Below are 27,813 nucleotides of genomic sequence, written 5' to 3'. Positions count from 1 at the left end.
GTGATTATTTGCTTTCCATAGCACTTCAGCCTAACTATGCCAGTCACATCAAAGGTCCATCTAACTAGCATCTTGCCTCTGACAGTGGCCAGTAATGGATGTTAAAAGAAAGCATATATAAAACATAAAAGGTTTTGTACTTCCTTGTGTTGTACCTCTTCCAGATTATAAAAATCAGGAATCAAGACAATCTGGAACCTATTAATTCTTTTGGCACCCAAAAAATTCCTGTGACAATTAGTTTAATGATTTAATAAATGTGAGAAATTACACCTGTCTGCTTAGTTCTCCTGACTGATAATTCTGTGCAAGGTACTCCAGTTTTTATATTGAGAAAAATAGTGCATAATCATTCTCTAATCAGGATTTTATATACATTTAACACATTTTCCTTCCCTATCATCTTCATTCCAAGGTGAGGAGTCTATTTAATGTCACTTCATGTAAAATCTATACCTCTTATCATCCTTATTACACTTCTTTGGGGTTATCTGTGACTGCATATTATATTTGAAATAGGATACACAGCCTTTATTCTTTGTAATTGTTTTTATTTTCCTGGGAGTCTCATTGATCTATAATCTGTATCTTTAATATTGTAATAAAGTTCCCTGTAATTTCTCTTACGTCAGTGCCTATTTGCTTGTCAAATTTTCACCTAGGTCTTCTAATTTCCATTTTATACTTTACTTCCATAAGCCTCTTTTATGAAGGCATGTAAATAAGTGGTTTGCTTTTCACAGACACAAAAGCCATCTAATGTTAATTATCAATTGTAGTTCACACATTGCTTTTAACTTTAGCCCTAGGGCAGGTAGCAGCCGTCTAGGACGGCAGACTGGTGGGGACAGCAAAATTGGTGTAGAAACAGTCTGTATTTGGTGCCATCCACAATGAAGGCTTCAGAATACCAAGAGGAACTGAATTCTTCAGCCTCAGTAGTAAGACACTGTAGCAGCATGTGAACCTCATGGGGTTCAACAAGGCCACGTGCAAGGTCCTGCACCAGGGCCAGGGCAACCCCTGGTATCAATACAGGCTGGGGGATGAAGGGCTTGAGAGCAGCCCCAGGGAGAAGGACCTGGGGGCACCGGTGGATGAAAAGCCGGACACGAGCTGGCAGTGTGCGCTCACAGCCCAGAAAGCCAGTCATAGCCTGGGCTGCATCACAAGCAGCGCGGCCAGCGGGTCGAGGGAGGTGACTGTGCCCCTCTGCTCTGCTCTGGTGAGAGCCCCCCTGCAGTGCTGCGTCCAGCTCTGGGGCCCCGGGCACAGGAAAGACACGGACCTGTTGGAGCGCGTCCAGAGGGGGCCTCAAAAATGATCAGAGGGATGGAACAGGTCTGCTGTGAGGACAGGCTGAGAGAGTTGGGGCTGTTCAGCCTGGAGAAGAGAAGGCTCCGGGGAGACCTTGTAGCAGCCTTTCAATACTTAAAGGGGCTTCTCTGAAAGATGGAGAAAGATTTTTTACCAAGGCCTGTGGTGACAGGGCAAGGGCCAATGGTTTTAAACTGAAAAGGAGTAGATTTAGATTGGATATAAAGAAGAAATAATTTACCATGAGGGTGGTGAGGCACCAGAAGTGGTTGCCCAAGGAAGTTGTGGATGCCCTATCCCTGGAACTGTTCAAGGTTGGATAGAGCCCTGAGCAACCTGGTCTAGTGGAAGGTGTCCCTGTCCATGGCAGGGGGGGAGGACTAGATAGTCTTTAAAGGTCCCTTCCAACCTAGACCATGCTATGATTCTATGATCATTACTTGCCAAACCAATTTTCTTACCTGCTTCTTGCCCAGCAGGAGGAAAGTGGCCACACAAAAGAGTAGTGTCATGCAGTTACAGTAGGGTTTACATGGTCACACAGTCCCGGTGGGGACAGTGACTAGGGGAATGTGCAGGGTGGTGCTGGGCACACAGGCAGTGGGACAGTGGTTCCTGGTTATGGGAACAAGAAGCTTGCTTAGTTTCCATGCTCTGAACTGTTTAAGGACCTCAAATTAGATGCTTTGAACTGCTTTCTGGACTGAGAGCCTAAGGAGGTTAGCTAATGAGCTGTATGTCCCATATTGTGCAGAATGAATGTTTCTACACGGTTTTAAGAACTCCATGAATAATAGACCTGAGTGGTATTCTCAGGCTGAGGAAAAAAAAACAACCCCAAACCCCCACATTTACATCAAAAATGTAAATACAGCTTAAAAAAAAAACAGTTTTAATTATTTAGGAGCTAAATGCACCAAAGAATGCCTTAATTCTAATCATCTGATTGTTGTGTGACTTCCCTCTGAAGTGAGGTTACAGTTGTTTAGGGACCTTAAGGTTACATTGCTATTTTAACTTACTTTATTTCTATATTCTGGGCATAAAAAAAACCATTTCTTTTTGTTAATTACCACAATCTTATTCTTTATTCTACACCTTAATTACTGGTACATAGTCTGTATCAATACTAGTCTCCTTTTCTCAAAATCCTGAAATAACATTTTTCATTCTCAATGTAAAGGTCAGCTTCGTGTGGGTCATTTTAAGTATCAGTACATCTCAAATTGCCTGAACTCAAGCCAATGAAGTCAGTGGAAAGTAATACAGTGTCCTGCTGATCTGCTTTTTGTCATTTCTGGAAAGGTTTGAAGTTGTTTAATGTATGGAAAGTTTGCAAAAGAGTAACCTTTCTTAAAATCTAGGCGGAGCTAGAAAATTGGCTCCACAAAACAACATGATGAAGTAATCCTTAGGGTCACCAAGAAGGCCAAGCAGCATCCTGCAGAGCCACACTTCCAGCTCACTGATCAGGCTCTGCTCATGCCACTGAGAAGTGCGTTGAGGAGCACTGTACAAATGCACATGCAAATCTAACCAGTTGTACTTTTTGTAGTTCTCACATGACTAAGAAACTAATGATCATGAGTAATGTATTTCAGTCTTTTTTCCTATGTCTTTTTATCTAAAAGTGGGATCCCGAAGACATCACCTTCCCCATACCTTGGAAAGCACAGAGCATTTATTTGTAGAGATCCTCTCAGTGCTTCACTTCAGATGTGTCAGCCTGTAAAGCCACCACTTCTCCAGCACACCCAGTTGGCTCACCAGGCACGCTCGGTTTACTTCCCACTTTCAATCAGTGTAAGTACATCTGTTTCAGTGGCCTGCAGACCCTGTAAGAGTAGCTCTGTGTCTGCCAGCTTTTGGTTTGTTCAGGGCAGCAGCCCTACTGTAATGGCTGATCTCTCACCATCCTTTCAGTTAGAGTTGTCACAAGCAGGGGAAGCTGAGTTTGGAAACATGCTGTTGTTCCTGGAAGACCAGTTTAGATAGAACAGGCTGGTCCTTTCAGGTGAAAAGCCATTCATTCACTTAGAAGTCCCGGATGCATAAGAAAGAGTCATCCTTGTGACTGAAGGAGTCAGTGTGAGGTGGAAGACTTTATCTTCTGCAGTGGGAGCTACAAAGTTTCAAAACATAGCCAAGGATAATTAAAACATCCCAGTCATTGAGAATTACCTAAGAACCTGCGAAACTATTTAGCCAGTGAAGGAAGAGGGGAAAGACTTGTTGTTGATCCTCCCTCCACCACCCAGGGCCTTTGTAACTATCAGTCTTGTAATACAAAGCTATGCAAGCAACGTGTAAGAATAACGAACTCAACTGGCAAAATGATTGCAACCAGAGCTGGGCCTGCTAATGAACAAAACTGGGCTTAGTAGTCCGCGAGGATGAGTTGTGTTCATAAAGGTGGTGGAAATGTGTGGTTCTTTCTTACAGGTTTGTTGGGGTTGGACTAGACAGGGATATAGATGTTGCAGAAGCAGAAAAGCGCAGGAGTTACTGCTGGGCCTAAAAGATAAAGCTGCAAATTTTAGCACAACTATGCATGTGTAAGGCAGGGGTCATTTTTGCTTAATATGGGGCATCTTTGAACTGTAAGAAGTAGTTATTTTAGGGTCTGTAAGTACTACAGTTAAGTATCTTCTATTTTTATTTGCCCAACAGAAAAGAGAATGTCATTGTAAATTAACTGGCTTATTGGTTTCAGGCTCTCCTAGATGCTAGATTCATATTTCAGCTGCTCTTACCCCATGAATATATAGTTGAAGCTACTAGGTGTTACATTTTACAGCATACTTTATAAACACTGTAATCCAGTCTTTGGTTAGGTTTCCATCTCTCCCAACCCATCTAGAATACAGAATAAATGCAAAGAGAATTAGAGGCAGATATTAAACTCTTGGCAATATAACTAATAAATATAAAAGCTGGGAAAAGATCCTGCACAGCAAAAATAAATTAGCATGATTAGCGTAGCATCTTTAAACTTTCTTTTTTTAATTGAAACAATTCCAGAATTAAAGTCACTTAAGGCTTGTCTTCAGGCCAGATTGACTGGAAAATGTTTCAATTTCAATAAACCACTGTTTCGTTTAGTCTAAAACTGGTAAGACGTGAAAAACTTCAACAAAACCTCATTTAAATATAGTAATGCCCAATTTCGGTAATGTAACATGTATAAACAAGATGTCCATCAGTTTACTTTGCAATTTTGAAAGATTTCCACTAAATACCCTGCAATCCTCTGAAGCATTTGAGAACCACAAATACTATGCAGTTATTTTGTCTGCTATTTAAAGAATAAATGCAACTTACTTTCTACTGTTATTTTATGCTAGTATTTTTTATTCCTGCTTCAGTGTGGTTGGTGCAGTAAAGCTTTTGCTCAGAGCTCAGCTAGAGCCTTTTGTTCGGTTGGCTACTGGTTGTGCCTTTGACCTGTGCTGGGGATTTACTGGTGCAAAACTGGAACATAATTTGGTTTGGGTTTGAAGCAGAATTTGATGTAATGTTTGTAATATTTGCATTCCATTTGCATCTTTACAGATTATACTTACGGGTAAAGTATGGATGCACATTTGAAAATCAGCTACTAGCTTTCTAGACACTAGCTAGACAGGTAATTTGCTGGTGAGAATAAAATCAGGATTTACAGGGGAACATTAGTGAAGTTTATCTGCTGCTGGTTTTGTTTTCTTTCCTCTAATATTAATTAGAATGACTGTATATTTTCAAATGTATCATTTCAGCTTTCAGTTTCTAATTTTGCAGTATTGAATGGCCAAGACTGCATTCAGGTCAGAGTTTGAATTTTTACTGACAAATGTAATTTGTACCATAAAAAACACATGAAAAGTCAAGACACAAATTTGCAATAACTGAAGAAAGTGGAAGTCAGGTTTATACACATCAAAGGAGTTACACTAGCAAAGAATTTGGTTCAGAGGCCGAACTCTGGCAACTCAAAAGGATTTGCCCTCTCTAAAGGGGCGATACAGACAACATGACTGCAATAAGGCATCAGTTTTCAGTTTCGTTCATTTAAACGATTTCTTTACCAGAAGTGCAGGCAGTTAGCCATGAAAGTGGCCAGACCAGGAACGTATTGTTCTGATGTTTATGCAGTAAAAAACCTCCAACCTCCATGTAGAAACCCTTCAGCCATTCTATCCCACTCTTCTAAAGTCTTGCAAAGACAGGGTGATATGAAATATGTTTCATTTACGATAAAACATTCCCAGAGAAAATTCTGAGGGCATAAGCCACATTGCTGAAAATTGCAATGACTCAAGTGACCTCTTGTTCTGACAACTGCAATTTTAAGCCTGTGCTACTCTGATCTGTAATCAAGATAGGGAAAAAGAAACAGTGATGTGGACAACATAGACGGGACTGGATTGCGTCAGAATATGGTATTTGTTTTCTTGGCTGACCCAATATAATACATAACTTCGAGATAAAGAGTAGTAAGAAAACTGTAAGGACATTTCCTTTCTCTTAACTTTATTCAGTTGCCCAATTGTTTCAATTTCAAATTGGTCACTTGCTTTCAGGATTGTTTGTATCACACCAGTCTAAGGGTAGTCTTGCCACTGTGGAATCACAGTACTGAAAAGCTGGATCAGATTTCAAGACACCGGTGGTCCATTCCCCTTACACAGAGTTGGTCAGCTGTACTCTAGACCATCCTTAATGACAGTATGCCTAAGTGTTCTTAAAACTTACAGTTTCCTAAAGCCTTCCTAGTCTATGGCCTCCTGAGCTCATCTGTTTTGTTTAACAATCCTTTAGGTTGGAAAGCATTTTCCTAACACCTACGCTAAATCTGCCATGCTAAAAAATAAGCCAGTTGTTTTTTTGTTTTTCTCTTGTGGCCACATTTAAGAATTAACCTTGTGCTCTCATTTAAAGAGAGATTGTTTATTTTTTTAAAATCTACAATTAATTAAATATATTTTTAATATGATAAAATGCAGTAATACTGGTAGGATGAGGATTTGCTGATTTGGACCTAGTTAACAGTCTGTAGGCTCACTCTTCTTTCTCTGTGCCAGTCTACAAGTGTTCCTTTGCAATATGAGAAACTCTCCATTCTGCTGGATGAATGTCTGCCTGTATCTACATGCACTCATATAGCCATCAGTAAATTCAGTAACATCTTGCCCTGCTCTGAATTTTTACACTGATAAGGCAGATGTAGCAAGGACCTAGGGTGTTGGCAAGTTTCTGTGTTCCGTGAATTTGTCTCAGTGGAGTTTTATCCCACATAGTAACCCCTTACACAAGCTTAACCTCAAAATGAGTAGACCCTGCCATTGCTTAAAACTATGGAATCCTGTAAGACCACAGCAATGCTTTTGCAGATCAGGAAAAAATTTGATTCAATGTTTCAACCTCTTTAAAATATTTGTAAACACTAAAAGCCCAATTTATATCATCATATAAAGCTGGATAAACCGAGTTCCGCTGAGTTAATCCTGAGTAACACTGCTGCCCGTAAAAACAGGTTTGACCTCAATGTGTATGACAGGATTAATCAATTAAAATGCATTCAGTATTTCAGAAACATTCAATACTATGTCAGTGGTAAATATTAATTTATTTACATAATGTGGATTTTAGTTGACAGTGGAAAAAAGTATTTACCCCAGTGACCAACATTTGGTCTCGATCTGTTATGAACTGTAGCTCTGCAGAATGGCTGTGATCATCCTGCTCTTACTCTGGACTGTGTAGAGGGAACTTAGTGCAAGCATAGTAAATGGGGATAGTAAAAAGCTTGGATTAATGAAAGCTCAAGACCAAGTCAACAAAACAAAACTAACTCCAAGAAATAACAAGTATGTTTCAGCAGATCCCTTTTACTTCTGTCCCCCTGAATGCTTTGAAAGAGGATTATCACATACATGGAGTGCACAATAGGTTTGTGTCCTTTAAAGGGGTGTTTATGGGGACTGGCAATAAATTCAGACTGTCAAGAATTTCAGGAATAATTAACAAAAAGGGATTTCTTTTACCTCATAGTTATGGAAAAATCTCCAATGTAAGCCATTTTGTCCAGGCTGCAGAACTGATGCTGCACTATCTTAATCAATTTGCAGAGATACCAGAGATCTCCAAAGTGAATATTTCTGCTGTTCTTTAGAGCCTGTGACAGTAACACCTTAATAATATTTCTGTAGCAGTATCATCTAACTGGTTAAATGCTGGCCAGATTCTATACCCTTGATCATTGTACATACCATCCCCTGGTAATAACTGAGAAGTGACTAGGGCCGTAAAGCGCAGACCTGGAAATTCTGCATTCCCTTAGCCTTTCTGCAGCTCTGAACATCCCTGGCAAGATGCAACATCATATTCCTGAGTGTGAACTTAGTGTGATAGCTTCCCCAAAGGCATCCACATAACACAGTCTTATTCTTTGGTTTCATACACTTTCATACAAACCTAAGTATTGTGTTTAAAATTCAGTGGGATTTTTCCAGACAATTCAAAATAAGTGGGTATTTCCATGTGGGACAGAGGAACAGAAGCAACACAAAATGGAAATAACCCCACATCTTGCACTTACTACTCTAATGGAAAACCCAAGCACTCAGTTTCCCAGTAAAACTTCTCAGTGCTAATTTTCATGCAAGCAAACTACTGCTTAGAGTGCTAATGTGTCTTTTGCTATGACTTCTGAGACATGTTTCACTGTTTTATGATATTCTTTTGTAGATGCAACAGCAACCTATTGCCTACATAAGATTACATTTTCAAAATGCAGTCTCTTTTAATGTATGCGCCATTGTTCTGGCAATTTGAATTGCATATAAAATTGCATAAGAATTTTTGCATTGTAAATTGGCTTTTAATGTGCAAATTATAGTGCATGCACAGAAGTTTTGAGTAAAAACACTGGGAAAATAGACATAAAATGCATTTTTTAAAAATTAACTGATCAGGAGTTATGTGGAATATGCACAAATATGTAAGAAAGGGAGGAAGGGTAGATAAAATGTCATTTTTATCACTGCTCATTTACATGTTTCACAAATGAAATAAAGTTCAATAAAATGCCAGATCAGCTTTTATTTTCCTTACTTTTAAGCTGCATTTTTAATAATTAAGGTTAGACATTTACTATCTAGTGCAGAATTGGTCTTCTATAGACCTAGCTTTAAGCTGTTACTTTCAATGAAAGTTTTCCAGAGTAAAGAGTTTGAGATTTGGTTCTCCCAAAACATGGCATACAGTTCTTGGATTAATTCCTTCTGCTTGAAATGGGCTTTGCTTCTCAAAGCAAAGAAGGAATGGGATGGTATAGCTTAATTCTGTGCTTGCTGCAGTCACTAGGAAGTCTTCTACAGAACAGCGTCAACCTCATAGGGAACTTTATAACCAGTAATGAGCATTTTTTGCAGCAGAGCCTTGATTGCAAATTCTTCTTTGTATCAAACACACAGTCACCAAGCTATTTAAATGCATTAGAGCTCTTCGGAGTTGCAAAAAACCCTCGAGTGGGCTTTGAATTACTTCCAAAGGGCCTTCAAGACTATCTATACACTTACTTGTTTTTGGAGCCCTGCAAATGCATTGTATTAATTTTTTATTAAATTTCTCCTGACTTGTTGTGCACACAGTACAAAAAATGAAAAGATGTTTTAATAATATAACTACAGACCTCTGAATGATAATCAAATATTAATAATCTTCTTCTCCTTGTTTACTTTTGCTAGAGGCTAGGGAAATGAAGCCTTCTAGGTGCTGTTCTCAAATGGAAAGGCCGTATGAGGAGAAAGTTCATATAAGTAGACTATACAAAATAATACAAAAAAGTAAACACCTTGGTCAAATGGATATGTTGGAGAAAAATCAACAAGACCTCTGTATGTGATGTGGTGTTTCACAAAGTTATTAGAGATCTTAGAGGTCAGTGGGCAAGGGTCATGCAGTGTTTATAGTATACTGATGTTTTCAAGTTTTTTAAAAGCTTAGGTTCCTCATCAAAGTCTTTGAAAGAAATTGTAGTATTATGTAATAAAAGAGAAAGTTCTCTTCAGGGTTCTTGGCTTCACAATGAAGGATGTTATGAGCAGTATCTGAAAATATCTGTACTGAAATGGATACTACTTGATAAACTAGCCATAAGCAATCTTGGATACACAGAGAAGATCCCAGTAATAAGTTTGAAAATGGTGGAGAACTATTCAGGATAGTCAAGTCTAAAGATGACCGCTGAAAATTGCAAACATTGAGCAGCTAGAATAGCTTCTGTATGAAGAAAGCCAAAATAGGTTTGTTCTAAACAGCTTACAAAAGAACATTTAAGGAGGGATTTGAGAGAGAACTCTGAAATTGTGAATGCAATGGAGGCTAGTCATCATCTTCTGTAATACAAGGAATTAGGAGGAATCAAATGACATCCTATCAGGCAACAGACTTAAAATGAACAAAGGGATGTACTTTTTCACATAACATATAATTACATTGTGGAACTCGATACCACAGAATGTTTTGGACACCAATTATATAGTGTCAAGAAGAGGAGATGATAAATTTGCAGATACTGTTTGGTAACTATAGCACAGGAATGTCAAAGTATAAACTCTAATTAAGGGTCTCCTTCAGCTGCTGAGTGCTAGTGCCTGTGGAGGACCACTCTATGGATGTGTCATCTCTTGCATTCATTCCCTTAGCATCTACTGTTGGCCACTTCAGAGACAGGTCACGGGTGGACATAGACCCAGACAGACTGTGACCTGACCTAGCATGATGAAAAAGTGTAACACTTTCTTCGATGACATTTTGGAAGGAAACACGATTAAATAAGTTTGCTGAAATTCACTCTTTGACCTCTGTGTAAAGCAAGTACCAGTACAAAAAATTAAGAAGTATAAAAATAGACCAATTGTTAATATTAGGGCTTTTAGTGACTATCACTGAGTTACCATTAACTGATCATTATGGTGGGAGACCATTACCTATAGACTGCCCACCTATTGAATTTGAGGGGAGAGGAAAACTGGGAAGGATTTTAATTTGTGTTGTTAGTAGTTACATGTACAGCAGTATGTCAGGTACATTCAACTGACCTATACTTTCCACACTCAATTCCTAATCCTTAGAATTTTATCTTATTTCAACTAACATTGTTGGAAAAAATCCTTTTCTGTTGAACTATTTCTCCTGATAGCAAAAATTACCTGAAAATGTTCTCTCCACCTGTCTCACAAACAGTTGTTTAAAATGTGGAAAGTAAGATGTGCTGGCTTTTTAAAGCTTGGTTCATGAATCTTTTTTATTCAACTTTAGTAGAAATTAAAGCCTTACTGAGCAGAAGTCTACATTTAGTAACCACCTACCATAATCCATTGAGAATGGTAGGTTCAGAAAGTGACAAGAAAATAATAACTGAAAATGTATTAACATAAACATTTCTGAAAGGTAGGTTCTTCTGTGAAGAACAAATGAGATCACTGGTAGGTCAAAATGGAGCAGTTTGCGTTAGACAAGTCTGTGATGAGCAATGTGTACAAAAATGACAACAAAAGGAGCGAGAGGATTAAGTATTTGGCATTCATAGGCCATAATCTACATCCAACTAAATTATGAAGTAATAATAATGAAAAATAATTAACTGACCTTTGAAAAGCTGTTTAAAAAACCCCAGCTTTCTGAGACAGATGTTTCACAGTTTTTCATGCAGAAGCTGAAAGTATTTTAAAATGTTAAAGCTTCTTTGTGCATTTTCTGCCAAGATGTATTACGGTATTTATGAGATTGATTTTGTTTCTGCCTTTGCAAATTACTGTTAATGACAGAATAAAAGTGCACATCAGAATCCCCCAATATTTATGTTCTTAAGCTCAAGTCTTTGTTTCTTGTGGCTGCACCACAAAGAACAGATTCAGAATTCAGCCGCTACTGATGTACTGTTAATAAACAACTGCCAAAGCCAAAGCCGATGCCGACTAGACTCCAGCAGCACTATCAGTAATTCCCCGTACCCCTTTTCCTGTGGTTGACCCAAATGAGTGTTCACACTGGCTACCTCCATTCTTCCTCACAGAGCGTGTGGAACAAGAAATCTAAGCAGGGCTGATCTCCTCTGGCAGAAATACTGTACAGGAGAAAAGGCCACAAGTGTCTGCTCCCTCATTGTCCCCTGTCTCCTTTCCAGTTGTTGGCTGCACTGGAATCTCCCGCAGAAATGGGATTGCAGTTGCTGCTGGAGGGGTCTGCAATCAACATGTATTGTCATTTGGGATGTTTTTCAGCTTAAAATATGACATTCTGTAAATATAAACTAGGCTGTTCATTACTGATGCACTAAATTTCCTTAAGCCTTCAGGAGGTGAAATGAGAAGAATCTGTAATAAATACCTATACCCATGTATAACCCTTCCTTTAGAAAAGCCAAGAAGTTTAAATCAATGGAGGCCTCAGCTTCTTGGTGATTGACTGCTTCTGCCGAGCTGACTGCTGAAAGCAGAGCATGAGCTGGAAAGCCTGATAACTCCTGAACGTGTGTGAAACAAGGGAAAATGCTACAGGTTTGTAAGCTGCTTCATAAGCAGCCCTTGGAGCAGCCTCGTGGCAGGAGTGAAGCAAAAAGGAGAACACTGATGCTGGGGTAGCAGAATTATGCTGAAGCAGAAAAAGAATTATTTCACATTGTCACTAGATGTCAGAAAGTTTATCTGTGGTCATTCAGCAACAGCCAAAAGCACCAGCCTCCTCCAACAGCAAGTCACGTTAGTAACAATAAGAAAACTTTCCATTCTTTGTTGTGAGACAAATGAAAATTATAATGTGTCTACAAGAACTCTGAGGAGAGACACAATGACAGGGATAGCAAGGATAGCAGTCTGGACAAGTTCTGGGTAGGTGAACTGTATAAATAATTCCTAGAAAATGTTCTTGAGGAAGGTTTGGTTATCTCTGCTGCCAACTTTTAAGTGAGAAAACTTAAAAGGTCGAAAAATATAGCTTGTAATTTAATGTAAACATCCAGGTTTAGATTACATTTTGACAAACAGGTCTCACTTACTCATTTCAGAGTACAAGGATATTTAAAAGATGTAAGACCAAGGAGAAACAAAGGCACAATGCACTTACCATGACCTAAAAATAATCTGTCAAACATAGAAAGAAGCAATGCTATGCTTTTAAAGAAACAAAAATCCTTCTGGATGGCTGGTAGAATACTTCATCAATTCTTACAGGTACCTAAAATAAAAATAGAGAATTGACTGCAGGAAGTGGACTAGTCCTAAAAGAAAAGGAGACAGTTCTTCTGAGGAAAATGCGTACATCTGGGGAAAGTCCCAAAGAACTCCTGCTGGTATTGTGCTGACTGAAGAACATGCAAAAATAATAATTAAAAAAATCCAATACAAGACAGAAACAGAAGAAATTATTAAAGAGAATATTAAGGATAAACTTACAATAAGCCTGTGCGCATTTGTGAGGCAGCTAGCAGAGCCTGGAAGCATTTGGTAATGGATTTACATGAATGTAGAGGTGACCAGGACCCGCTCTGAGTTGACTATTGTGTTAGTTTTATTAAAGAAATTCAGCTAAGCAATTTGTTAGTCAGCAAGAAAATCAATCATAACAGCACAGCATTAGCCAACAACATCTATGATAAAGCTGTTTCAGATAACAGAACATATTAAATATCTCAGGAATTTCAAATATTTTAAATGTATGGAAGTTTCATAGACACGCTTGCAGCCTGTATTATTCAGAGGTCAATGGACTTTGAAAACTATGTTGAAACAGCAAAGCAAACACCAAGGCAAATGAAAATGATTAAGCCCCTATCTTGGTTTGCTTCACAGCAAAGCCACACCTCTGCATTCAAAAGAGCCTCATTCACATGCGTGATACGGACCAGGAAGAACAGCCTAGCAAAAACGCAGACATTTAAGGGTGTTCTTATGAATTCAACCACCTCTCATTATAGGAGTGCAACTTGGGATGATAAAAATGGCGAGGATAAAGAAAAGTAACTGTCTAACCAACCTTTAGATCCTACCAGCAAGCAGAGACAGAGGCAGCTCATTTGCAGACAATGAAAACAAGAACCACCAAATTATATAAAACCTATCTTTCAAGTCAGAGAAGCCACATTCACTTCAGATAAAAGAGGATATTCCAAGTAGGACTACCACCCTTCTGTTTTCTCATGAATACATCTTTCTCACTTAGAAAGCTTGTCTGGCACAGTATGGAGGAACTCTGTATTTATCTAAGATTTCAAGGTATGCAGCTGCCCTTTTCCTGGTAAATCTGATGGTTTTGCAATGACAGTGAGCATACACAGTTCCGAGTGGAAGCCTGACTTAGTTTTGGAAACCCTAGACATTCACAACACACTGGAGATTGTAGCTCCAGGTGTACATAGGGCTGATGTTTCCCCCAAAAGTGCGGGTGTGCGGGCACACTGTGATAGCACTGCCCGGAAATTCCACGCTCATTCTGCAAGTCCAACACAGAAGACTCTCATTGTGCACAATGACTCTACACTGACAGCGTGTAACCCCAATTCAAATCTGAATAATAGCAGAACAGGTAAGATCAGAGTTTCATCTAGCTCTGCACCTTGTCTCCAATAGTGACCACCAAGTGAGCGTCCTGAGAAGATTATAAGGACCCTCTAGAGACCTCTCCCAAAATATATTTTGAGTATATAGTGATCAGTTTTCCTAGAGCTTCCTAAACTAGAACCTTTAGTTTTGTATTGAATAACCCTTGGTGTCCTTTTCTTCCATAAATTTATCAAATTCTTTTTTGAATTCAGGTACATTCTTAGCATCCACAGTGTCCTGTCACAAGTTCTGCTGGTTAATTGTGTGACAAGGCACAGCTCCTTTTGTTTGCCTGGAGGATGGTATCTTCTGGTTTCATTTGATATCTTCCAGATTTTGGATTGAAAGATTTATTTCCTACTCACTTTGCTCAGGCCACTCCTGATTTTACTGATCTCTAGCATATGACTTCTTAGTGCTTTTCACAACAAAAACCTCATCTGTTTTATTGTTCTTCCTGTAACCACTCTGCATCTTTAACCATACTTGCTGCACTTATCTGTATCTTTTACAGTACTTCTATATCTGTCTTCAGACGGATGCATAACTATAAACACTATTGAAGATGTGGATGTGTCATGTACTTATACAACAGCAAAAGGATATTTTACATTCTTGATTCCTTTTGTAGTAATTTCTAGCAATTTTTGCCTTCATTTTACATTCCTCTACAGTGAATTTTTGTTGCCTAGTCATTATGAGGTAGGAGGTTCTTATGTGAGTCTGCAATCAGCTGTAGTCTATATCACTATGACTAATTCAGAGTCATCCGCAAACATTTTCCTCCCTTTTTGACACTGTTTTCTGATCATTTGTGACCTGTGTTGAGCAACATAGACTTCAGCACAGAGCCATGTGGGACTCCACGTGTGATCTCTCTACTGTGAAAGGCAACTATTAATTCCTCTCCCTTCTTCCTATCTTCTGAACATTTCTTCTTGTCTGGTTATCTTCCTCAAGAGCCTCGAGAGAGACAGCTTTCTGAGTGCCTTCTGGAAATCCAGGCAGATGGTATCAAACAGACCTGTGTGGCCAACATGTTATATTGACTCTGTCAGAGGACTTTGGTAGATTAGTGAAGCACGACTTCCCATTACAAAAGCTATGTTGACTCTTCTTCACTGTACCATATTTACCCCAATGTCTACTAATTTTGTTGTTTATTATCATTTCTTCTGGTTTAACCGGTACAGGTTATTAGTTCAGAGTACTGAAGACCTGCCCTGGAGTCCTGCTTAAAAACTGGTGTCAGGATTACAAGCAGTGAGTTTAGCAATGGCTTCTCTAAGCTGTCGTTTATGGGCGACGTGTTCGATGGTACACAGTCAGGCAGCTGGAGCTCTGTGCCTTTAAAATACACACAGGAGACAGCTCCAAGATGCTACGTCCATGCTACAGCGTGGCTTGAGCAGTGTTGCTGGGATCACTGCATTTGAGAAGCCTCTTCGTAAAAATGCTGCCGAGTGTTTGCTCTCCTGTGCGGATCTCCATTTCTGTGAGCAACACAGAAGACAGACAGACATGTTTCATTCAGAATGAAACAAGGCTAAAAAAAAAAAAAAAAAAAAGCTCAGGCAGCGTCTAGATTTGAGCTTAACCATAGATCAGGCTTTTCAGGAATGGTGAAAATTAATGGCATATTAAAAGACTATTTGGTTCTACTAGTTTTACAGTACTGTGATTATTGACTTCACTGGATTTGTATAATGGAAGTAAAGGCTAAAATTAAAAGCAGATTTAAACCTCAAGTACAGCTAATGTTGTGAGTGTTCTTCTTTAGCAGTTGTGTGTGGACCTGAGAGTAGTTTGGGTTTCTCTATATTTAGTATTCAAAGCATTCAGTCATGATATTACCTACTCATTGGCTTTTTTATGGAAAAAAAATCTGGTTTTATTATGATACAGGCTTTTGGGTTCTTGGTTGTTTGGGAGAAAAATAATGTAATCCAAAGAGTTCCTAATGGATTCTGCAGGTATTTCCAATAAAACAGTAGTATATTTGATATATTAAATGTTTGTCGATTATGTATGTTATTCTGGGAGACTTCCTGGCCAGTTCTTCAGCAGATATATCCTTCCAGCATGCTGACACCATAGTAATTTGTAAAAAATACCAACAGTCTATCACAGGGCATGTACCATTACTTTAAAAAACATTAATGGAACAGATTTGCCTCGGGGGTTTTTATACATTGCCTGTGATTATTGCTATCATAGATTAGAAGTATTCAAGTGTGCTCTCCATCATGCACTCTTTTGATTTGGCTTGAATGTTGTCTGTAATGAAAGGCACAACTTTGTCTTTGCTGCTCTGCCCACGTGCTCATGCCGTCTTTCTCTTTTGTGATGTTAGTTAGTAATTTCCATCCAGTTACAGCCTTTGATACATAGTGCTTTGAAAATGCTTAGTATATGCTATGATACATAATGATGATTTATATCTTGCTTATTTAGTGTTTGATATTACATCGATGGAGGAGGAAAAGCCATTCTCAATTTGTAAACACAAAGTCCCTGGACAATATAAGCATCCAGATGGCAGTGAGTATGAATTTTGCATTTTGATTGAGATAGTTAATATTGATGTGAAAACAACAAAAAAAACCCCGTGTTCGCAGAAAATTGCCTACTGACTATGCATTTGGCAATGTAGCAGGTACATCATTTATTTCACATACAGTGAACATGTTGTACTTAGGAAACATAACAAAGTATAATGGTTTCTGACTCTAATCAAAGCAGAGTTTCTTTGTGATGAATGGAAATCGAGGTGTTCCCTGCTTGCAGAGTATAAATTGGTACAACAACCAGTAAGGAAAAAAACAGCAAGTGAGCGGTTTTACAGTTAAATAATTAACCAGAAAACATATATACAACCAATACTGCAACCAAGTTATGTTAATGCTGAAGTCTTAGCACTTTCAAGAGAGCATGCTCAAAAATGATAGCCAAATACATGTGCAAAATAGCTTTATGACTGATTTATTTGAGCAATTACTGCATTTCTGTGCATAAGAGCTCAATAAAAGGAGGAAAATAGATCATTTCAAGACCTGCACGCTACTTTTCTTCAATGAGTGATGCTGAAATGTAACAGCTGCATTGTTCTGTGCAGATTTCCTTTTATCGCCACTGAATCATTCTTTTCTTCCTCTTTCTATTTTAGTTCATAAATGTATAGATTTTACCATCCATTTTAGTTTGCTATGCAACTAAGAAGCACAAAGTCTGTACTATGAAAATGGGACAGTTTTAACTACTGAACATGCAATGCCAACATTTTTGATTCTTTGGATTCTTTTGTTCCATCAAATTTAATTCAACAAGTGTCAATATAGGTGCCAGCAGACAGAAATCAGCTTTTTTAAAAGAATATTCCGTCATAATAGTCCAGTTTGAGAAGCCAAAACTGTATGCCAGCATTTTTTAAAATGATCACATGTTAGTATCTAGCTTCAATATTGATACTTATTTCTTCATAAAACAAAAACAAAGAAAAGGAGATAAATCTAACCTTTATAAACAGTCAGGAAATGCTTATCAATAACTAGTTACAGTAAGGAGAAGGAGATCAGATCAGGAATTGCAAGGTAAATATGAAGCTGTATGAAGAAGGAGTGGGCTGTCCTTACAAGATGATCTTCTGGGTTGCTACTTGCAAGTTGAATGTCTCAGAATTCAGTCATGGGCAGAGTATCATTCAGTGGTTTTGTTCATCACCTTCACTAATGGTCAAGAATAATAATATACTAATGAAAATTTTGGCAGCAGAAGGATGAAGTATATCAAGAAGGGAGAAAGGCAATCCCTGAGGACATGAGGACTAAGAACAGGGTGGAAGTTAGAGTGAACTCCTTTAGACTGGAGGGCAATTCCTCTATAGGCCTTTGTCATGGTCTGTGTTTACACCTTGTAATCATCTTGTCATCTTCTAGATGGTGTAAAAATCCTTCCCCCTCAGAGCTTGCACATGAATGAGAACATGCACCACCTCTAATATATCGTGATTCCTCTTTCTCATGGCAGCTGCCTAAATTCTGCCCCTGCCATCCAGGATGCCCTTCATGAGGTTCTAGGTCAGAACTGTGTCTCCTGAACCCGGACATTCAGCTCATGGCCAAATCTGTCTGGACTTTTCTCCTTCCAGAGCCTCTAGGTTTCTAAGGAAGTTCCACACTCGGGGAGAGAATACCAGGAACCTTATTTACTTACTTACTCTGCATTTTCAGTGAGCCTGAGGTGCCAAGACTGAATGGTATGGACTGTTTCCTGAAGAAAGTGCCCTCCTTGAATGCTGGACCAGCCAACTTGGTTTCTACGTCCTGTGTCAACATCACAAAATCTGTGGCAATGCCACTGCCTTGATTAGCTGTTAATGGAGAGTGTTATGAATGCCTGTGGTTTATTGATATGTGTTGTGTTTCTAGTGTAATATGTGGTTTACGGTGGCAATAATGACAGCTACCCATTAAGGTACCTTTGGCCATTCCTCGCTGCTGTTCTCAGGCAGCAAGCATAGATCCTGTAAGTGACATGCTGGTCTGCTCTTGCTTACCACTAAGCAGCAAAACTCTTAATGAAAAGCTTTCTCCTGTGTTTGCTTTTCCCTCTGAACTGCATCTGTTCGTTGTATCTTTTACTTTTTATCTATGGGAAGCCGACCCAGACGTTAGGGAAGTTTTTAAATAATTTGGAACTTGAAACATATCTAATATTCCTTATCGAAGAAAGATTGATTCAGCTTAAAGAATTACTTAGATTCTCCAGCCTCAAAGAAGACCTGTTAGAAATTATTAGAAGTTTATGGTGTAAAAGGAGAGCAAAAGTGTAGCTTCTGTAATACAGTAAGACAAAGATGATTGCAATGAAGAGATATTTTGCACAGGAAAAAATAACCTTGAAAAAATGAGTTTGGAAATAAGAAAAACCTCCAAGAATTATCACAGTGGGGTTTTGGAACAGTATTCTTATGTGAGCAGTGGAGACAATATGGTTTATTTTGAGATGAAGCTTGACAGTGTTATTAATTGAATTAAACCAAGTTTACATGTGATGGCAGGAGCTTGGACTTGGTGACTTTTGCTGCTCTTTTCCAGTTCTTACCCTGTGTTCATCTGTTCCTAAAGTCAGGGGACAGTTGTGCCTAATTTCAGTCCTAGAGATTTAAGCTATACATGAGGCTTTTTTACTCTGTCACTAGCAGTTTGTCATGCTCCAAACCTGTTGTATGGCATCTGGCATACCTGATGGAGGTGGTGAAATAACAAAGGCTAAATGAATTGCCACATTTTTTCTACATTTTCATTAAGAACCTGATATGTGTCATGTCACAGTGTTTAGAACAGTACTGCAAATAGATTTCTGCAGAAGGGGAACTTCACTAATGGTTTGTGTATAAATATGTTTTGCTTGGTGGTATATATACTATATTTTGTTTGGAGGTATATATTGTTTTGTGTATATTTCTCATGTACCTAAATAATTGTGAAGAATTCTTCCTTTTCTGAAAGACTTCCTTTCTTAGATAGACCTGATCAGCAATCAGAGAATTCATAAGGAAGCAAGGTCTGCAGGGGATCTCCCAGGTGAAATCCACATGATGGTCTTGAAGGCAATAGTATTAGATAAGTCTTTTACAGAAAAAACAGCTTCTCTGTTCTTCCTCAGTCTGTAAAGGCTTCCTGAGAACTCCTTATTCTTCTCAGAATAAGATGCCTAATCATTTCTAGATTTCACAGCCTGTATTTATTTATTCTTATGATAATGTCTTTTAGCTTAACTAGAACATCTTTCCCTTTGAGCTTTTCAATCCCTTGTTATATTTATAAAGCAGTCATGTCCCTTTTCAATGTTCATCTCCAAGTCCTTATTATTCTCTGGAAAGAGAGACTTTCCATTCTCCTTTTCAGGCTAGTAGCCCCTCTGGAAGTGACCACAATGTCATTACTGACATACTGATAAAGCAACATTAAAACTAATTTTATTTTAATTTTTCTGTCAGGTCTTGAAAAATTCAAGTTGAAAAATGAGTTTACAGAGAGAATTAGCTTTCCTACCTCTATTCAACCTGTTTATTTTTAGCTGAGTATTACTGAATATGGAAGCAGTCCAGTTTACATCCTGGTTTGATTTCCTGTTTACATGAGCCAGTCTGGTGTCACCATCATATTTCTGGACCAGTGTGGAAGCCCGTGTGCAGCCTTCCTTCCACCTCCAAGGAGAGCTGCCCTACACAATAGAACTATTGTTGTGCTCTCTGATAACAAAATAGGAATTTTGTTGAACACCGTGCATGTTGGGCTTATGTCACTTTATTAGATATGCACAGCTATAACAGCAAACCTGTCACTGAAATGTGGGAGAAAACTCACATTGGAGAGTTAAGTCAGAATTGTACCCATATTTGTTTGAAGTTAACATAAAACCAGACCAGGTTACATACAGGGTGGCTCCCCATGGTACAATTTTCACGGGTTTGAGCAGGAGGGGTGCCTTTAGTTTTCTTCTTCCCCCCTCCCCCCCCCCCCCCCCCCCATCTGTTTTTGTTTCCCAAACTATAAAGCTCACTATTTTCCTTAAGAGACGATAAAAAAATATTATTTTTTAAAAATCTAAAATAGTCAAGAAACTGAACTGGCCATTATGACTACTAATGGTCCTTACAGCAGGCATTTCACAGGAGCAACTCTTAGGAAACTGTTTCACCGGCATATCTAATGCATCAGGAGCAGCAGTCTCAGTCCTTGTTATTATTATTTTAATAGGATTTTCAGAATAAAATGGAATAGTATGTACATCCAGAGAATGCTAATGCCAGGTAAAAAAACAACATTTGATCATTCTGGCTCACATTTTGCCTGATTGTTTTTAGTTTTATTTTCAGTAAAGATATGTTTTAGAGAAGTGGAAATATTTTAATTTGTATTGATTAATAGCCTGGGTTTGTTTAAGGATAATACAAATATTGCTATACTAATGGATAAGAACCTTCAAACAGAACTGGTAATGAACAGATTCTTTTGTTCTTGAGGCTGATACACAAAACTAAACAATAAATGATGTGAAGCTCATTCAGTTTTTACGTTTCAGATTCATTGATGCAAGATTTTAGTACTAATAATTTTTGTTTGGTTTTGTTTGATACTGCAAACTTAATTGTTGTTCAATTACCTGTTTTCAAAATAATTTTTTGAATTACTACCTCCCAACAGAAAATCCAGATTCCTTCCCTGTGTCTTTTAAACATGCCGGGTTTTTTAATGATGCTTTTTCTGATACTTGCAGGCAAAGATTTGAAAGCACAAATAACTAGCATGCCCTGTGCACAGACTTACCTTCTGCTGCTGGTATTTCCATTTCAGATGTGGCGCAGCCGTGCCTGGGGAATACCCTCAGTGAAAGCTTTGTCACAAGGAGGCAAATGAGGTTCCTCCAGAGCAGCCCACTGTAGTGCTGCAGCTGGCTGCTGGCCGGCAGCACACCAGGCCTGTGTCACATTGTCAAATGTACAGCGTAGTTGCAAGGTAGAAATATTCCTGCTTCAGGAATCATACATCCAATTTTAATAAGGTCAAAAAATACAGATGGAAAATGGCTCCTGATTTTCCTGATCTTATGTCCAGTAGTGCGATGTAGGTATCCTACTGAAATCAATATTCCTACATTGTGACATGTATAAATAAAGCATCAGGCCTCTCAGTGATTTACAATTAAACCATCAAAAAATAGCTATTGAAAGGACACACAGCAATTAATCTGGGGCCTGTATGCCGTTGATTTTAATACCGTTAAAATCTTGCAGAAAATATTCATTGTATTCGGACGCCCCCCCCTTTTTTCTACATTCACAAAAATAATTAAAAAATACCTCAATCAAGAGAGAATATATTTAATTAAATGAAAAATGTAAAAAGTTAAATAGAAAAATTTTAAGTGTGGACATTATTTTGCTGCTGTTTTCTTTTTAGAACTGGTTGTGGTAGAGGATTATGTTGATGACGATAACGTACACACTTATTTTTGTTTCAATTGCATGTTAGCAGTACCTAAAAACCACTTTAAATCTGAATGCTGCTACAGTAAGTACAGCAGCAAGAACAAAGTTTCTTCTATGTAAGGAAACTGTGTGCATATGGTGTGTGTGTGTGTGTGTATGTTACAGCTAGAGAGGAATCTAAATTATGCACTGATTATGAAACTCAATAATTACGATCTAAAATATTTATTAACTGTATAAGAAATGTCACAATTAAAGTGTTTTAGCAATATTGTGCAAAGAATCCCAGAAGATGGTAAGTAAATAAATAAAAACTAAGCAAGGCAGGTAAAATTACATTGTAGGAGTAGTATTTTCAGTGGTAAATATAGAAAAGGAGTCTGTCATTGCCTAACAGAGTAATAGAGGAAAATGTCAAGAAATCCAGCAATCACGTGGCACTTAATTAATATGAATGGAACTTATTATACTGACATTGATCAGGTCTTTATGACTCATTTAAAATGAGATTAGCTTCAGGTTTAAATCAGAAACTCAATCTGTTTGTTGTATACAAAGGATAGTATGTATCTTCTTCAGATTTATTGTCTGTCATGTGGACAAAATACTCATGTGTTCAACATTAGTACTTTGAATATCCATGAGGACTGCTGTTTTTGTTAGCTTGTTACTTATGATCTAAGTGGCCAAATTGTAACTGAAGATCAGCCAGAAAACATGATACACTGTTTTTATCCTCTTTGGAAACAAAAGTGACTAAATGCCAAAATGTTTTGAGTGTCAGAGTATTCAAAAAGTACTTGATGCTGATACTCCTGAATGTTTCATTTAGCTATTTTCAGCCAGCATGAAACATTTTTGCATTTGTGGAAACGTTGCATTTCAGTTTGTCAGATCAAAGACAAATGTTTCATTTGGACTTAGTTTTTATGTGTATCCTTGAGCTGTTCAACAGCTTCCTGGCATTTATGCTCCACACTCCAGTTCTGTCATGTCCTGGGTCCCTGTCTGAAGTTGTACTGTCTTCAATGGTAAAGACATTTCTGCATCTGTAAGTATAACAATACATTGTTCTTGTCAGAAAGCAGAAAAACATTGGCAAAACTGTTTCCTGTGGAAAATTTAATTTATACAGAAACAGCATTTTCCATTGAAACAGCACATTTTTAGAAATCTTCCAACCAACTGCACTTAAAATATATTCCAGGAGTGTTATTTTAAAATCCATGAATGCTAATATCTATTTTTGATCCTAAATGATCCTGATTACAAAACTTTTTCAGACTCTCAGTATAGATAAAATTGAGGTTTCATGTGCAGGATATATTGATTGTAACTTAGTTATAATTACGGTAATATGTTAGCAATTACCACCGTAACAAATATGTCACTCCAAGTAGGTAGTTAAAATCTAAGAGTCTGTAGATTACTGCAGAGGCGAGGAGAAACTGGTGGCAGTGAGCTATCATTGTCATCACACCAAATTACAAGGAATGTACAAAGTCTTGTGTTGCTGGACACATGAGGAATCAAACCATAGGAGATGATGCCCTTACTCAGAGCTACAGGGTTCTTTCAGCCTTCCCTCCCACCCCAGTTCTTTGATTTCTCCTGAAACACAGTTTTGGGTAGATATGCACTAGGTTTTGAACATGGCTGCAAGCCATACAGACACTACAGTCAAACAGCTTTGAGGTGAGCCTGTGCTCCGTCTCAGTCTTCAGGGACCCCTCTGAAGCTTGGTAAACTAGGCTGTGTGGTACTCCCGCCCATAGACTGGGCATAACCACAGCGTGCATGCCAGGAAACACATTTACCAGTTAACACATGCTTACCTTGCGGGAACGTGAGAGGCCACCTTTGCACAGAAAAAACTGGCTGTCTTCCTTTCCTGCAGCAGCTGGAGTAGTGCGTGGCAAGGCAAAATGAGATTAATAGCAGAGAACCTGCCAGTGATCTATCTACTTGCTTTTCTCCAAGGACCATGCTTGTGTGCATTGTTAAGACACAGCCACAACTTTCTTTTACAGATTTGGGTTCCAACTTCCTGTTCTGTCTATAGGGTGAGTAATTGGCCCTGCGTCTCTCTTGCTTTTTCCACCTCGCCCCTACAGCTACACAAATACACACTCATGCACACATGCTAGATTGGTCAGATGTCTGGGTTTAACCCAGACAGCTTGAGTTTCAGATCAAAAGTCTTGGTTAAAGCACTGCTTTTGCTGCTGAAAGTTTAGGTTTCTGCGTTCACAGCCAAGATGAGACAGCCTCATGCAACATCTGCAGGGCTGCGGGAGATAAAACTGGTGCTATTGGGTTTGTGCTCAGGACTGGCAGCTCTCACAGGTACACATGCATATGCAAACAATGCTAGGCAAAGTTCTCCACCCAGCTATTTCTATTTTTTTTGTTTCATATATGCCTTTGTTTTGGTTAGCAACACATGCCTAGTCTGGGGGGCTTTTTTTTCCTTCTGAGATTATACATTTTTATCAGTTAATCCAAATGAAAACTCAGTTACACTTGCTAGTCTACAGAAGTTTATTATAACGTAGCAATAGATTAAAAATCAGGCCAGACTGATAACTGGATCCTTTCAATGTGAGGCAATAATGACATCAGATTCAAATACAATAAATCATGATCTTTCCTTCTCCCCTAATCAAGTCCTCTGTAACTCATATTGTGTGAATAAATGAGCGGAGTGAAGAAAACCATACTACATTCAAGACTTCATCAATGGGTTGCTTAGTCCCAAGTATCACTTTTCTAAAGCTACATGCCATCTGGCACTGGGAGCAGGTTTGCCAGGATAACTGCTGAGCAAACTAAGCAACCTTCCTGAAGCAGATGGCATTCAAGCAAGGTAACATGAAAAAGGTTACATGATGATCCAAGTCACAGTTATCCTTGGTGATCTCTGTGCCCTATCTGTCTATCTACCTTGTTTCTGAATTTCCGTTTAATGCTGCTTTTTGGTAGGGGAGAAGGAGGAGGTTTGGAGGAGGAAAAGGAGAAGGAAAAGAGGAATTAAAGCAGCCATCTTTGTGGCTCTTCAGGGCTGATTGATTAGCTTACTTATGGAGGCTGGTGCAAAGGACACGGAGAGGAGACTGAGGTCTGACAGTTGATGTGTTTGTGTGGGATGCTTAGGCTTCAGTAATTCTCAGCACAGAGGAACTGATGCCCTTTCCCCATTCTTTGATGTGTCCTTATGTCTGCTGTTATGTTAGGCTCTATGAACATCAACTGCTAAAAAATAATGCTTTTATAAAAGGCTGAAGTCTGCAGCATATCATGTGAGAATGCTAACCCTCTCAATTTTCCAACCCGCTCCTCTACCAGAGATGACTGCTTCTATAGCAGATGCAGAAGAAAATGTGTGTCCATGCATCAGCAGCTACAGTTCAGCATCCTACACTGTAGCTCAAAACTCGTTTCCATTTAGGAAGATGATGAGTCGATGGACACCGAATTGGGCTGAGGGTGGTAACATGCCATTTTGCTCATTCTGGTGTAGAGGTGGTAATCTTTGGCAGTCATCTAAATCAGTAATATCTTGCACCACCACAGGAAGACCAAGCTTTTATGTAGGTTTGTTTTAGTAGCAAAGCCAGCTTAATTGAATCATCTGAGAAGAAAGAAACACAGATTTTCTGTGGGTTTACACTGCAGCTGAATCAATTCCCTGAGCTGGTTCGATGTATTGTCCAACAAGCAGTTGTGCCGGTGTGACTACAAGCGCAGCACAGTGCAGTGCGTGGGAATGAGTAGTAGAAACATGCAGTTTGGTAGGAGTGCCTTCAGTGGGTTATGCTTCTCATCACAGACCTTCATCATTAATCTGTGTGACAAAGTTTTATTGGATCAACTGCATCAATAAAGGCTATGTAGTTCTTCACCAATAAAATTACACTTGAAAAGACTTTACTTAGTATATTTGTTATGCTATAGGGCTATACACGCACACACCTCTGAAATTATTTTGCTTTGCTGAAGCGCAGGTTATAAACATAACCAAGGCACCGCACAGGAAGATGTTTTAATGTTTAACTTTTTCACATAAAAGGCAGGAATAGGCTTTTTACCATGCTGGCTCGTCATGTTTTGACATTGCCAAAACATCCAACATCGGGTAAGAAAGACATTTTAAAGAGTTTCCCAGCGGGAAGGCCCGAGGTGCCCGCAGCCGCCGCGGCTGGGGCGCCGAGGGGAGCGGGGCGCCGAGGGGAGCGGGGCGCCGAGGGGAGCGGGGCGCAGAGGGGAGCGGGGCGCAGGGGGGAGCGGGGCGCAGGGGGGAGCGGGGCGCAGGGGGGAGCGGGGCGCTGAGGGGAGCGGGGCGCTGAGGGGAGCGGGGAGCAGAGGGGAGCGGGGCGCAGAGGGGAGCGGGGCGCAGAGGGGAGCGGGGCAGAGGGGAGCGGGGAGCGGAGGGGAGCGGGGCAGAGGGGAGCGGGGAGCAGAGGGGAGCGGGGCGCAGAGGGGAGCGGGGCGCAGGGGGGAGCGGGGCGCTGAGGGGAGCGGGGCGCTGAGGGGAGCGGGGAGCAGAGGGGAGCGGGGAGCAGAGGGGAGCGGGGAGCAGAGGGGAGCGGGGCGCAGAGGGGAGCGGGGCAGAGGGGAGCGGGGCGCAGAGGGGAGCGGGGCGCTGAGGGGAGCGGGGAGCAGAGGGGAGCGGGGAGCAGAGGGGAGCGGGGAGCAGAGGGGAGCGGGGCGCAGAGGGGAGCGGGGAGCAGAGGGGAGCGGGGCGCTGAGGGGAGCGGGGCGCAGAGGGGAGCGGGGCGCAGAGGGGAGCGGGGAGCAGAGGGGAGCGGGGCAGAGGGGAGCGGGGAGCAGAGGGGAGCGGGGCGCAGAGGGGAGCGGGGAGCGGAGGGGAGCGGGGCAGAGGGGAGCGGGGAGCAGAGGGGAGCGGGGCGCTGAGGGGAGCGGGGCGCTGAGGGGAGCGGGGCGCAGAGGGGAGCGGGGCGCAGAGGGGAGCGGGGCGCAGAGGGGAGCGGGGCGCTGAGGGGAGCGGGGCGCTGAGGGGAGCGGGGAGCAGAGGGGAGCGGGGAGCAGAGGGGAGCGGGGCGCAGAGGGGAGCGGGGCGCCGCCGCCTGTCAGACGCGCCCAGCCCGCCCCGCACCGGGCTCCCCGCGGCCCCCGGCCCTGTGCGGGCACCCACCGCCTGCGCTTCCGCGTCCCATCTTCGCGTGCCGACATCTTTATTGTGTGTGTGTATATATATGTATATACATACACACATACCCGTGGGGAGCAGTGCCCACACACGAGTCCGCGCCCGGCCTGTCACCTGCCCGGCCCGCCATCTTCCTGCCGCCCGGCTTTTACCACAGCGGCGCCCGCGGCCCGGCCCCGCGGGGAGCCCTTGGCCCCGCCTCGGTCACCGCCACCCGCAGGGACCCGCGGGCACTTTCCACGGCTTCGGCCTTCCCACCCGAGGAGGAAGTCCTTTTCCTCCGGGCGCTTCAGTAGGACGCTTCGTGAGGAGGCGACAATCCCCAGCCCCCTTGCCCTCCCCCGCTGCGGGCCGCCGAGGGCGGGGGACGCAGCCGTGGCGCGACTACAGGTCCCGACATGCCGCAGCGCCGGTCGCTGCCTCCCGGCCCCAGAGCTGTAGGCACCCACCGCCGCCCCATTGTACTCTAGCCAGAGGAAACCGCACTTCGCTGCGCTCAGCCTCCCCTCCCCCCCCACCTTCCAAGTGGTCCCTTCCAGAGCTCCATTCGGCGCCCTGCGGAAGGTCCCATCCGTGGGAAACGGGAGGGGCTGGCGGCGCGGGGCGCGGCGAAGAGCGCAACGATTTCTCCCTAGAGGCTGGGCTAGCCGCTGATTAGCGTGCGCCGTCACCAGTAGGACGAGGAGGCCGTCAGGAGAGCCAATGGGCGAGCGGCAAGGGCGGGCCGATTCCCGAGGAGGGGCGGG

General features: G+C 41.0%; 1 long non-coding RNA gene across 1 annotated transcript; it reads right to left on the bottom strand.

The window, feature by feature from the left end:
• Nucleotides 1-1,496: 1,496 nt before the first annotated feature.
• On the bottom strand, nt 1,497-27,773 carry LOC308065736. Its single transcript, XR_013928893.1, has 4 exons — nt 27,586-27,773; nt 23,733-25,741; nt 21,236-22,946; nt 1,497-18,270 (listed from the first exon to the last, which is right to left on the bottom strand). It is a non-coding gene; the product is annotated as an uncharacterized lncRNA (long non-coding RNA).
• Between the last annotated feature and the right edge of the window lie 40 nt (nt 27,774-27,813).

This window comes from Falco punctatus, assembly GCF_963210335.1.
Source record: "Falco punctatus genome assembly, chromosome: 6".
Taxonomy (NCBI): Eukaryota; Metazoa; Chordata; class Aves; order Falconiformes; family Falconidae; genus Falco; species Falco punctatus.
The sequence above is the reverse complement of the archived record's forward strand: the minus strand, read 5'-3'. Positions and strand labels throughout refer to the sequence as shown.